The sequence below is a fragment of the Corvus moneduloides genome, chromosome 2, assembly GCF_009650955.1.
Source record: "Corvus moneduloides isolate bCorMon1 chromosome 2, bCorMon1.pri, whole genome shotgun sequence".
Lineage (NCBI taxonomy): Eukaryota > Metazoa > Chordata > Aves > Passeriformes > Corvidae > Corvus > Corvus moneduloides.
The window spans coordinates 3488181-3502692 of record NC_045477.1 but is presented as its reverse complement, the minus strand read 5'-3'; the positions used below and the strand labels follow the sequence as shown (position 1 = coordinate 3502692).

The following is a 14512-nucleotide window of genomic DNA, read 5'->3' as shown; positions in this document are numbered from 1 at the left end:
TATATTTATATACACCTATAGCTGCATTAGATTGAAGCACACCTGCAACCTGCTTTGTACATTCCTAGTGGATATAATTAGTAAAATTGTCACTACAGGGAAGCATGGATGAGCAATAGATGTTAAACTTTTAAAACGTATTAGTCTGAATAAAGGCTATGAAGGTTTCTATCAACTGAAACTGGGCCAAAATGGCTTTCTCATGATTTTAAGAACAGATGAACTCTCCTTATTTTTTCTATTTTTTCTTTTTCCCCTTTTGTTTTTTCTTTTTTTTTTTCCATTGTGTAAACATTCAGTCAAAGCAATACTTCACTGCAAAAGACTGGATTTTTTTTTTTTTTTAATTCTTTGCAGGAAATTATTAGTATCTAATGAATCGTATGCAAATAATTATTATAAAGAATTTTCTAATAATAAATTATAAAGAGTTTTATAATAATAAAGTATTATTATAAAGAATATCAGAATTACCAGGAAGTTTATTTTATTTATGAGTGGGTAGGTAGCTAGGTAAAAATATGCTTATATTTCCTATCATGTGTTTGCTACTATGTATGCTCTATTTAAAATATACATGGCAGAACAAGAGAATTTCACAGTCTGAGATTTTCCCCATGCTTTTGTTTGTTTTAATTGTAAAACCTCAATAAATGTGGATGTTTCTTTCTTCTGCATTTTGCAGTTTACCCACCGTGGAGTCTGACAAGTGTTGGGATATCTGCATTAGAAAGAACCCACATCATTTGATACCTAAGCTATTTTACCTGTCCTGAGAAGGTAAGATGTTCCTTTCCCTCCTGTCCTTGGATTTCTGCTGTCCTTGCTTTCTGTCGTTGGATGGATGGTGAAAAGTTGTTTTCCCTGTGAAGCACGCAGCCTGTCCTGCTGCTTTTAACTGTTTTTAGTTCCAGCCCAGTGGTCTGGGTTTCCCAGGAAATGCCAGCTGACCATGGGAAGAGGCCCAGCTCAGCAGAATGAATCCCATTCCACCACAGCAGTTGGGGAACCTCATGGAATGGCTCTGTGTAACTCCCAGCTCTGAGCAGTTCTTAAAAACGCTGCCCTTTCGTGCTTCCCAAATCCTGGAAGCCAGCAGCTCCTGTGAGTCCCCTGTTTCTCTGTGGTCTGATATTTACTCCCCTCTGACATACAGGGGCTGCCCTGTTTGCCAGCTTTTCCTAAATTAGGAAATAGGATCTAATGTGTGGTTGGGGGCACACCAAAGGCAGCTGTTTCATGGAGGGCTCAGCACAGATGTGTGCACTTGGAGCTGGAGAATGAACAGCACAGCAACACAACATACTGGGTGAAATATTTCCATAACTTGTCTTTCTATAGAAAACTTCTTTTAAAGGGAAATTTTGGGGAAAATAGTTCCCAGAGACAGTTTGCCAGGGCTGATGTGGCTCTTGTAAACTGAGAGGACATCACATCAGCTACCAGCAGGACAGTGTAATGCTCTGATTTCTGTGCTCTTATGTAACTTTAGTCAGAATCCAGCAGATTTAATAGAATGACTTTATCAGTATGAATACATTTTAGGTCAAGCCTTACTTTATGCCTGTGGTTTTAGCCAGTGAATAAAGTGGGTTTTTTCCTGTACATCTGTTGTATTCCTGGCATCATGTTGGCAGCCACTTTCAAAGAGTGCTGGAAAAATATGAAGAAATACATGTGTCAAGATTTTGATAAGGGTGAGTTTGAAATTTCAGATGTCTAGAGTACAAGGCTTAATCACAATAAGACTTGGCTTTACAATTGTAGCATAGTTTAGTATACCTTAAAATATGTCTCACTATCCATGATTGGGTCATTTGGCTTGTTGAAAATGAGGCATTCAAACCCTGTGTCAATACAGTTTGGACTTTCTGTCCTTAATACAATAATTTTATGTCCTTTATGATATAATTGTAGATCTATCAGTGCTGATACCTTACAGGAGAGATCAATAAGCCTTTAAGCCTTTAATCTGTCCTAAATTTATGCCGGTTGAAGACTGCTCTGAATTCACTTGCTAGTTTTACAGTGGCCCAGATATACATTGTTAATAAACACCCCCCCCCCCCTTTTTTTTTTTTTTTTGGTGGTTTTAACCCATTTTTTGGTGTTTGTTTGTTTATAAACTTTTCTAATTAATCGAATGCTGTTTTCCAGAAAAATCTGGAAGGTCCTATTCACCCTCATGCAGCAGACAATCCTGTCTGCACTAACCCTCAGCCCTCTCCTTGAGTTCTCTGATTTCTAATGCGGCTGACCCCGGCTGAACTCTGTCAGAGGGGCTCTCACAAAAGAGGGGCCTCTGATCTGACAAATCGATTGGCAGTGAGGGAGATTTAATGGGAAACGACCTCCCTAACAAGGTCTGGAGCCTTTTCCCGGGAAGCCTGGAGCTGCAGGGAGGATGGGGAGAGCAGAGGGGGAGCCTCCCTACTCAGGAACCAGCGCTGAGAATGAAGAGAGGCAACAAAAGGCTCTCAGCTTCTCGCCTAATCAGCCCGACAAAGGAAACAACTATATCTGATTTAGAAGCTGTTAAGTGGAGGTCAATTGCCAATAATTGGGCTAATTAAAACCAAATACTGAAATGATATTACCAGTCCAGCCTGGACTCTACTGAAGTCAGGTAATTAGAGGATGGAACCTCAATACTCAATTCAAATCTGCAGGGAAGAAGTTGGTGTGGTTAACGGACAAGCTAGATTTAAAAAAGAAAAACCAAAAAAAAAGTGGATGGTAATTGGCACAACCCCTCATTTAGCACGAAATCTTTATTTTAAAAGCAGATGCTGTCACTTTCAATGAGCTGTAATGGTTTTTTAATTTCACAGCCATGAAGTAGGTAGGAAGATAATTTGGCAATGTATAGATCGAATATACACTTAATTAGAGTTGCTAAAGCAACATGTTAGCAGGTACATTTCACTGTGACAGAGCCACAGAGTCCTCCTGAAAATATTCAAAGTACCATGGTGTAGTCTCCTGTATTCTTGTCTGAACTTCAGTTCTCAAGTAATTAGTTTTGGGCTGTAACCAAGAGTAAGTGCCTTTCATTGCATGGGATGCATCTGCCTTGGATCTGCTGCCTCAGCAAAACAGATAAAACATTCCTGTGCAAAGATTCAGCCTCACAATTAACAGAATAAAGCCTGTCTAAACTATTTCGGTCCAGACAGTTTACTGCCAAGATGTTTTGGTAATAATTTTAAGCATTAATAGCATGAATTTCTCTGCAAGGTGGTATTAGAAGATAAAAATGGTTTTCTGTATTTCTAAACATAACAATCCCAGAAAATTCAACCAGTCTAACCAAAAAGTAGCAAAGCACAATAACCTGCTTCTGGTATCACCTGTGGGGTGAAAACTCTCACTTAGCATGATCAGAAATATAATGTGAACCTGTTTCTGTTTGCAACTTGCTTAGAAAAGCTAGCAAAAAAAGCATTTGTGATCTTCTCTAAAGTGAGTATTTATGTCTGGGGTTCCTCATTTATTCTTTTGAACAAAATAACCAAAAGTACACATTAAGTGGCCTGTGGCATGTTATCAGAAAGCTAAATAATCGTATGGCTTCCATTTTTCTATCAACATCTCCTGAGGTAGCAGCTAATGAGAAAGCAGTGTGTCAGACTAAAATATATGTAAAATTCATACAAGCGGTATTTTTTGTAATATTTATGTACATGTGGCTGTATAAAGATAACTGATGGAAAGGACACACCAGTGGTGTATGCACACAGTTGAATAAGGGAAATGGTGCTGTTCCTTGGCTCCCAGTTGGACTGTGGTGTTTCAGTGCTGCCTCAGGAATTTCTGGAGATGGGATTTGCTGTGATTCCCTCTCCTGAGGATGCTCTGGTGTCTGTTGTGAAGGGGTGTGATGCTGCAGCTTCTCCTGGTGTTGAGGTGTTGCAGAGCTGTTTCCTTTTCAGCAGGACATCAGCACCTGCAATCAACTGGTGACCAGAATTCCATTAAAAGTAGATTATTAGTAGAAGAGGTGTTCCACGCTTCTGCACAAAGATGTTTGCAAAACACAGCAAAATAGTTACAGCACTCTAGTTTTTTACATCAAACCATGCTGGAGACAGTGGTCATAGTCAGAAGAAAAAGATTTTTGTTCAGCCACACACCACCCCCCCATAAAAAAACTCAAAAATACCAAGCTACCTACTTTTGATTCAGAAGAAAGGCAGCAAAAGAAGTGTGAACAAACACACAGGATAAATAATTTGTTATTTTTCTCCATATCCAGGCATTGCACTAAGGTTCCTGTGCAATCAAAATGAGTATGAAATTCAACCAGTGTGAACAGGGGCTTTTGTTTTGCCCTCACAATTAATAGTAAAAAAAGTCCTCCACAAATACTTAAGTTTTACATGATTTTAAAAAATAAAGCAGTAAAACCAGAAAATTGACACAATTGTTATTAATAAAGCAGAAGTAGGAAAAGGCCTTGACAAATAAGAAAATGAAATTTTATCTGCTGATGTCATGAAGCCTTCCTCATGCCACTGAAATTCACCAGCACTTTCAGGGGTGTTTTTTAATAGTTCTAGAATTGTGTCCCAAATAACACCACATCTCAGAGAGTAGGGGAAAAAGAGAGGGAGAGAGTAAGACTTCATAGTCTGGGAAATGTCTGGTTGTTACCTTTAAAATAACATGAAAAGTCATGTAAGAATGAAGTGAATAACCACAGAAAGAGATTCTAAGTTCTCTCATTTTTCTAAAATTTTACTTTTTGATAATTTTGGAAGTGATGCTGCTCTGCCCCTGAGGGTATTTTTCCATATCCTAAGTGATATCCTTTTCCCATCAAACTGCCATGCCCACCAAGCCAGAAAGTTCCAAAGCTAAAAGCTCCTTGAGAAATGAATAAAAATTTGTGTTATTGCATTTTAACCTATGCAGAATAAACAGCTTCTAATACTTTACTTCTAAAGTAAAATTAAAAACAGGATTAAATGAAAGTATATCCACATGTTTTCAGACATCTGTATACTTTCAAAATAAGAGTAGTTGGCTCACATCCAACATTATTTCTTTTTCCTCATTTCTCGTGGCTTACTTATGTTGAATTCTTTTAGTCATGCTGGGTTAGATGAACAAGCCTTTCATCAATTCCTCTTTTCCCCCCAACACAGTGGTAACAAAAGATTTCTCACGTTAATTCTGTCCCTTTCTGGAATATGTAATGCCAGTGTTTTGAGGAAAATGTTATGCAGAGCTACAGTAGAAATCTGCACTGAAATAAAGCATATGGAGCCAAGGAGCTGCTTGTTCCAACCTTGCAGCAAGCTTAAACTGAGATATTCAGGCATGGAAAATATTTTATTGAGTATAATCTGGATGTGTCAGGGCAATTGGAAGTGACAGAAGTATTTAGAGCTTTAAATAGCCCCAGTGTTACTGTAACTGATCACCATCAGGATAAAAATTGAAGTGTAATTTGTTTGATACTCCCTCTGGCTTTCCTTTATATCTCTTTCTGCTTCTCCCCTTTGTAAATATATTGACTTTTATAGCCATGTTAACTTCCATGGCTTAAAAGTTGTCTTTGTTTGCTTTGCAGTAATTGCAGCTTCTCCTTTGCTACTGACAAGATTTAGGCTTTGAGATAACTCTGTCACCTGGAGTTGTGGTTTTTAGGAGCTGTTTTCTTCCTGCCACTGTCAGGCTTTCACTCAGAGATGTGATGCTATCTCCCAGATTAATGCACATTACCCAAAGAAATGATCAGACAATATTTTCATCAACACAGGCAGACGTAACTAATGAGTCCCAAGTTTTATTGAGCAATAAAAATTCCGTTTTCAATGGAGTCTCGCTAAAAGCAAGGCTGTTTGTAGCTGTTTCCTCTTCCTGTAGCATTTGTTCTGCTCCCTGTAAAGATTCTGCATTTAAAAACCCTTAGTAGGGAGAGCACACAGCTTTGTGATACCTTTACCATGAAAAATTATCACTACTGGTAGTAAAATAATGGTAATGGTTCCCAGTTGTGGCATTCTTCAGCTGTCTGTACTTTTGTGTGTAACACTGAGTTTCACAGTGACTTCTCTGTCCTCTCCATCCTCACTGATTCACTTCGCAGAATTTTATATCCTCTCATTTGCAAGTTAAAATAATGCTTAGGCATTCATATTCCCCTAATAACAGAGCATATGCTTGGAACAAGGCTGTGGCCACCGTTTTTACTGCATCCTGATGAAGAGAGGGTGCAGCAGCTATGGGGACAACCCTCATCCTTGCAGGAAAAAAAGGTATTTTCCCTCTCCACTTTGGAGGCAGAGGAGATAAAGGCAAGAGAATAAAGATTTTTGTGTCTCTGCAACTCTCTTACAGCAATCAGAGTGGGTAGGATAGGTTATTATTAACATTTTCATTTTATAAATAGCAAGAAACTGCACTGTCTTGGGACACACAGGTGCATTAAGCTGTGTTCCATGGGCGTGACACCTCCCAGGGAAGCAAAGCTTTGCACCTAAGGCTGTTCTCCAGAACTTCCACCCCTCCTGGTGATGCCAGAAAATGAGATGCATTCTGCATTTTCGCTGACAGCAGATATGGGTTGTTTCCTTTCCCATCCCAATGGGATAATTGTGGATATGCTGCTTTCCAGGTGGCCTTGGTGAGCTTTTAGCAGAGTCCAGTGTTGCAGAAGCCTCACAAAATCCTTCAGCCAGAGATAATGACCATTTATCCAACAGCATCCTGAGAGGCAGCTGAACACACCCTTGGCTACTTGGCAGGACACTGTTCACACCTTTATTTTGCATTCAGGGTTCCAGGGAATGGCTGCTGTCCCAGGAGAAATGAAAAAGTTGTTTTTTTTTTTTTAAGTGGTTGTGTGGCAAGTCTTCCCCTGGGTAGGAGTGCTACTGAGCACTGCTGAGTGCTCAGGATGGGAAACCATCCCTGGAACAAGAAAAAACTGCAGCTAAAATATCATAATTTTGTAAACCTTTGTCTCAAAGACAAAGCCCCCCAATGTTCTGTCAGAAGCAGTAACATGGCTTGGCATTTGTGGCTATTTTAAAGCTGTATTTTTCTGATATTAAAAAAACCCCAAACAAACCCAGAACCCAGACGAGTAAGATAACACTCTCACAAGCTCTACAGTTTTTAAAATATTTAACACAGAATAAGGATTAATAATTAAAACCATCTGTTTTGGGTAAAAGGCATTTGTGCTTGACGTTCTTTGGAGAGCTCTAATATTGCAGTAGCATTTTTTTGTGGTTGCATTTTATATTTTCCTGTAGAGTACAAGGAACTTGTGTGGTATCCGTGAAAGTAAACGCTGCAGGAATAACCCTGCATTTCCAGTTGCTGTGTCCTACTTACCTATGTTCCCCAGCTCATAATAATTTTCAATCATTAATTTATATCTTGTGTATTTTTATTTACATGGTGTGTTTTTATTTATAACTAATTGATGATTTGCCATGCTCTCTACCATATTGTACTTTACAGGATATAAACCCTACAGATTTAAGAAGTTTTCACTCATAGAAATAGTGAAAAAAGAGAGCAATGAAGAAGCTGCCTGGTAAAATTCCCAATGTGCCATAAAGTAAATGCTTTTGACTAACAAAAAAGACCGTAGATTTTTACACAGCTGTGGTTAACAATAGTGCAGTGATACTCTTAGGCACACAAATGGATGCACTTTCAAATACATGGTAAAATCGCTGAATACATCCCCACTGGGACTGGGGGTAGAACTACTGCAGAACAGCATTAGAATATGAAATAAGAAAGGCCATTTTTATGTCCTACAAAGTGAAGCAAAAGAATGCTGCCTCCAGATTGGCTACAAATTTTCTGCTGCTGGCTCAAAATAGAAAATTCTTGATTAGATTCTCATCCAAAATTTAGCCACAGGGATCTGGTGTGATGTTATGTATATGGGAAAATACATGTATTTATTCTGCTGTGGCTGCCAGTGCCTCCCTGGCCTTTTATTAAAAGTTATTCTTCTAACATAATCATGAGGTGAAGCTGTTCTGTGTCCTGCTAAGTGTGATGTGGCCTCACCCACTGCCTTGCAGACAGAGGTACCTTGGAGCTGCCCATGTAGCACACGGTCACCCGAGCTGGGAGCTCGTCATCCTTCCTGCTTTGGGGTTGTTTCTGCCTAAGTCTGGGAAACTGGCAGAGCTCCACCAGACCTGGAGCAGGGGAAGCATTTGGCCCAACCCTTCTGCAGGCAGGGCTATTCCTGTGCTCTGTGGGTATGAAGAGGCAGCACAGATGGTCAGAAGCTGAGCATTTTTTAATGGTTTGATGCCCTGTGCCTGAGGGGTGATGAAAGTCTCCGTCTGGATGGTGTGGTCGAGGTCAGGGTGTGCAGCTCCAGACTCCCTCTCACAGGGACAGAAGAGGAGGAAAGGCTGAGATGGCTTTGCACTTATTAACATTTCTTTTTAAATGTGTTATTAAATACAACCCTTCTCAACGCATAGCCAAAATATTTATAAAATTCGCACAAGTTTAAAAATTCCAATATATTTTTAAAAATAGCTCTGGGTATCCAACAGAACCACAATACTTTATTTTTCAGACAGGCAATAAATGAGACACACAAGTGAATAAATGAAGTTATATTTACTGTAGTTGTTCAGAAACATGAACAAGGTGATGCTCACCACAGCAGAGCAGGTGGTGGTAGTAATGCTGCCTCTATGTGTACCTAATGCTTCTTTTCCTGTTTCAGCTTGGATATCGTTAGGTCAAAGCTATTTTCTCAAGGATGGATTTGGGATAAACTAAACACTCTCCTTTCTCTTTCGGGCCCAGTGTGACATGCAGTAAGAATATTAATATCACATATAATAAGACTATAAATTGCCTTCTCTGTTCTTAAGAATGGTGTTGAAACACCAAACAATAATAGAGAAGTTACCTATTTTGTGAGAGTGAATGAATATGCTAAGCAGATGCTCAAGACGAAAAATAAAACAATAAAAAGCCTGAAGAAATGGGATATAAAACTGTCTCATGCAGGTGCTTTCCTAGGAGAAAACAATTTCGATAACATCATGAATTACAGAAATAGTAACAGGTGAATCTAATACCCTGTGCTTATCTAGCAAGTGCTTGGCAAGATTAAGAGAAGACATGAAATTCTTCTCAGCTGATATACAGGGGTCCAACAGTTTGTTTGATACAACTGTTAATCATCTGCCCTGAAAGCTTTAATTATGTTTCTGGGATTAATGAATCTGATGTCCTGTGGAGGGATATCAGGTTTGGGGTTTTTAGATTGTGGATTTTTTTTGTTGAGCATGTTGAATTGCTGCTCGGTTGTTTTAGGCAAACATGTGGGTAAAGGGTTTGACTTGTTTATTATAAAAGCCCTAAAAGCAGACTGATTTTATTTTTAATTTTTTTTTTAGTAAAGGCAATTTATACTAACATGGAAAAGGATAATTGTCAATACAATATCGAGATTAAAAAAGAGTAGTGCATATTTCTTGGTCAAACTCTCTACAGTTGTACAGCTGTAGTCACTTTTTGCTTAGGTGGCTGCCAAATGAAATGATTTAAAATGTAAATATTTGTCGGTCTCTGTCATACCTTTTAAGTGTTTCTGCAAGTGCTTTTTAAAGCTCAGTTTGGTAATGTTCAGCACAGCTGCACTTCATCCTGTAAAGGCTTTATAGGGTAGAAAGAGCATGGGAGCAGTTCCACTGGGGCAGGAGAGGGGGCATTTCCTCAGGGGTCTGGAGCCAATGGCTAATTAAAAGAAATCAGCTTTTCTATGAATTTAAACAGGCCCCAGTGCATGATGTGCACCTTCTTTTCCCACACAGCTTCTGAAGAGTCCAGTATCTGCCATGTCAGGAACCTTGACAGGAAGCCACGGCTCCCTACAGGGTGTGCCCTCATTCAGGTTGTGGTACAGCCTTGTCTGGAAGCATCATTTAGTGAATCTTAATCCCTTTGGTTTGGGAGCCACATCCCACTTTCCAAGACCCTGGCTGGGTAGGATTAGGTAACAGCAAATATTGCTATTAAGAAATAGGAGGAATTAACCACAAAAAGTGAGTTGCAGATGATTTCAGTAGTCTCCTATATCAACTTAAAGGAAAAAGGTGTCCTGGACCCAAAAGATTATACAACAAAAAGGGCATGAATGTCAATTAGGTGAAGTGACCATCCCATGATGATTTAGAGGGACATTTGTAGAAACGCCACTCACTGAGTTGTGAAAGCTCATGTTCAGCAGAGTTACCTTCATCACAGGGACCAGGAGCCACAGACCCTGGGTGATTTTTAGCTGGGCAAACTCTCTTAGTTCTTGTCACGGACAGCCAAGGTGCTCTGTTTGAGCTGGTCAGAAAAAAGCAATGCTGATTTTGGTATGATGAGGTTAAGGGAGAGGAAACAGTAATCTTAGGGGTTTGCATATTTAAAGTAGGAGTTCTCATTCATCAGAATGAGCATTCAGTCATGGGTTAGAGAAGTAGTGATTTCACAGGGCTAAGAGATTAGAACTGGTCCTAAAATATGACAGTAATATGACCGTAGTGCAGCTTGCAATAATTCACTGCTTGTACGTGGCTCAGATGTGGTTGGTGAGATTTATCTAAAGCTGGGTCCAGAACTCGTTGAAAGTCACTGTTGAATTACAGTGTTAGAGAGGTGAATAGTCAACAGGACCTTCTGAATGATGATGAGAAGTAAAAGAGCCTGGTTTAATCTTATTAGAAGGAGTCAAATGATACGGAAAGTGACTGAGAGCTAATCAGCCCTGGGGATTACTGTAAGGTTTTGGTGATTAACATGGTGTGATTTTTTTTTATTATTATTTTAGGTTTTCTCTGCCTATTCCATTAGTATAGCAGGAATAGAAAATAAAGTAAGTGTACTGTTTGACCTAGTCAGTCATTTGAGCCTAATCTTATTATTTTTAGCTGGATTCACATCATCATATTAGAACATCTCAGTCAGCAACATATAAAAGATACTCCCTTTCAATTTACTTTCCTGTTAACCATGTTCTTAAGCCCCAGGAAACTGGGGCACAATGTGAATGAATGAAGCAATCATTTGGGGTCTGAAATGGAAGATAGTGACAATTTTTTTGTCAAGGGAACAAATTACAGAATGTTTCACTTTGTGTGTGACTTCAATTCCTCAGTCACTGGATAGCAGCTTTAGCACAAACTTTCCATTATAGGAAGTAAGAGACTGAAATAGGAAAAAAGATATAATTCTCACTCAGAGTCCACCCAGAAGACAGACTGTATGAACTTTAAATCCTAAAAGAAGCTACTTATTGAAGATTTTGAGGAGATATATTGTACTACCAGACCCGTTCATTCCAGTTCCTGAGGCTTAGTGTTGGGACAGGGGGATTCAGACGAATTCCCAGGGCTGGATTGAAATAGGAACTCATTTTCTGTGTATTTAGGGCTGTGCACTGTGTTTATTAGGATCTCTGAGACACACAATCACATCCAAATACTCTTTTTTCTAGTCTTGAAAATAAAAGTCACCATTCCCTTCACTGGGAGCAAAACTTGATGTTACACTCTGATTCCAGTCACCACAGTGCCATCTGTCTAAGACACAAAATAAAAAGTAAGAAGGCCCATGTAAAATAAAACAAATAATAAAAACACTCTGACAGGGGTCCATGCTTTTGCTGTAGTCTAGCTGTGATGCATAGCAACCAAAAAATATCCTAAAATGATATATTATATAATATACATAATATTCTAGAAGTCAATGAATTTCACCTCAGCTTTCTTAATTTGGCTGCAGAAGCTGTCTGCAGCTCCATCTACATCATGCTTATATAATTTCACATAGTTTGGGGGTATTTCTTCCACAGTTCAAATAACTCTTTTTTTTTTGTTTAGTTTTGGGGGAGTTTGTTTTATTGTTTGTTTTATTTTGGTTTTGTCTTGGCTGTTTGGGTTTTTTTAAATTTAAAAATACAGGCTGACATTTTGAACCTTAAGATAGCATCATCAAGTAGGACTTAAATGTGATGATATAGGATATCCAAAATTGGTAATGAATCCGTCTTTACAAGACCCTTGAAAAGAACATGAATACGTGTGATAGAGCAAATAATTGAGCCTGGATTTAGAAGACTCTTACAGCATTGCCTGTACAAAGCAGCCTCTCTGTAAACTGAGCCCCTCAATCTGTGAGTTTGTTTTCCATTAACATCCGCACCATACATTAACACAGTGAGATTTATAAACTAGCCTTTAAAATTTACTAGATCTGAAGTGGGAAAAATCAGAGAGTCTCTGACAATCTCTCTAGATCAAAAAACCTTCTGTGAAGCAGAAGATTTTTCGGATTGTTTAAAATCCAAAAAGGAGGAATCTAAGCCAGCAGCTTTTTGATGATGGGCTCAGTGCTACCAAGAGCTTCAGAGCCACGGGTTTCGGTGGGATGGAGCCCTTGGAGCCCTTGCTTTGTTTTTCCCCTCTTTTTTTCCCTTTGGTTAAAATGAGAAAAAAAAAGAGCATTAATTTGAACTTATCCTCATAACAACAGAAGTTGAAGAGCACTGGAGAAGGATCCTGTAAACATCTGAGCATTCTGAGGCTGAGCTCAGATACCATCTGTAATCGACCTCCCCAGCATTTATTTTCTTGATCTCATTAGGAGGCATCATAAATCACCATGGAAGACATGGAGTTAAGGGAAGGCGGACCACAGATAGGAAAATAGGATTGCTGAGGAAAATAAAAGTCAAAATGCAAGGCTTGGGCTGGAGTAAGGTTCAACTCCCCATATATTGCATTATTATGTGTGTTTTCCAAACAAACACAACAAACATACTGTAATTCAGTAAATGTACATGTAAATCTGCTGAGATGGAATTGGCATTCTTAATGAGTCTTGAACTCAGTTACAAATAAATGAATCCCAACACTTTAAACCAATTCCACTGAATTCTCTCTTGGGAATGCCCTGGGGCATTTGGCAAGGGGCAGAAGTCTGGAATTTTAGGTTTTGATACAACATTGAGGTCATTCTGGGATCAGTCTGGGATTCTGCTGGAGTTTCTGAGCACTGTCCTTGACAAGCTTTCTTTAGGACCTTCACTTCAGAACTCACAGGAAGAAAAGGATCACGGTTGTGTTACTTATCACTGTTGAAAGGATGGTTGAGTTTGAGACATGCAGGGCTCTCATCTCAACAGAAAGGGTTCCTGAGGGGCTGTGTTCCCTCTTTGCCATGGAAGACTTGGGAAATACAATATAGCTGACAAAAGTAATATTTTTCTTTTTTTTTTTTTTGGTTTAGAAATTATCAGGCTTTGCTGCATTTTCCTTGGAGGCTTGGTACAGGCAGTGATAAGAGACGAGAACAAGAGAAGGCAAGAAAGGAATTTTAACATTAAAAGTAAACAGCTGGCTTGCTGGACTGTTTCTGAATGTATTTGATGACTAAACATTCTTGTTCTGTCTTTTGAATGTTAATTTGGCATGCTGCAGGTTGTATGACATGCATTTATCCAGGAGAAATCAGCTGCAGCACAATAAGCAGCAGTGTAGTTTGTAATTATGGCTCTGTGCCTGCCTTAACAAGCTGGGTTTAAACTGAATTGTAAGTTCTGCAGCACTGAAGGAAATTCTATAATCCTTTCTTTTAGGGAAAAAAGATAGACATTGGGCATCCTATATAAACAAAAGTACCTTAAGCACGCAATAGGAGTAGCCCTCTGTTGATTTTGTTACTTAATCCAGTATATTTTACTTTGACCTCTGCTTCCAGGTATTAATTCAACACAGATTTCAGCACTGGTATTGATTGCAGCGTTTTATGAGATCAGCTCTGAGGGTTAAATTAAAAATCCGACAGTTGATTAGGGGACTAACAATTTCTTACCTCCTTGAAAAGAAATATGCAAGCACTTTCACAAGGTTGTTTTTCTTTATTATTGTTATTTTTATTCTAGGGATTTTCTTGTGAAAGATCTCAAAATTGCAGTTTTCTTGAACTGTTTCTTGTTTCTTTCCTCTTTTCTAAGATACATCTTCAGAAACTGCACATCAAAAGCCTCACAGAGGCATCCACATGAAGATAGAATATTTTTAAAATAAATAATTCAAAAGTTAAAGAGGTGTTTGCCTTTCTCAGACACATTTATTGTTTGCCTCGGAGGCCAATAGAATTATTGATTTTTGTAGAGAAAAAGAAACCTCTTTGAAGATTTGGTCTGATCTTCTGCATAATGTAAGTCAAATAAATTCACTCTCTGAATTGAGCAATCATCCTTTCTATTGGACTTAGTTACTTGTGGCAAAACTTCAGCTTACGCTTTACAAACACATCCACTCATGGTTTTGAAAAACAGAAAATTATCCAAGTACTTATTAACTTTGATAAAGTGATCTAACAATTTAATTATGCCTAATTTTTGAGAAGTTGCATCAAACTCTACTGTGAAACTTTCTGCAGTTATCTGTGGTGTTTTAGTGTCTTAAGCAGCATGCAGTGGGGGCCACCTGAAACTGGAAAACTTTTCTGGTTT

General features: G+C 38.7%; 1 long non-coding RNA gene across 1 annotated transcript in view; it reads left to right on the top strand.

The window, feature by feature from the left end:
• The first annotated feature begins 681 nt into the window (after positions 1–681).
• The window catches only part of LOC116437709, a 183535-nt gene continuing 169704 nt past the window's right edge, over positions 682–14512 (top strand). Inside the window, exon 1 of the long non-coding RNA XR_004237427.1 lies at positions 682–780. This is a non-coding gene — a long non-coding RNA (uncharacterized LOC116437709). The remainder of the gene's footprint in view (positions 781–14512) is intronic.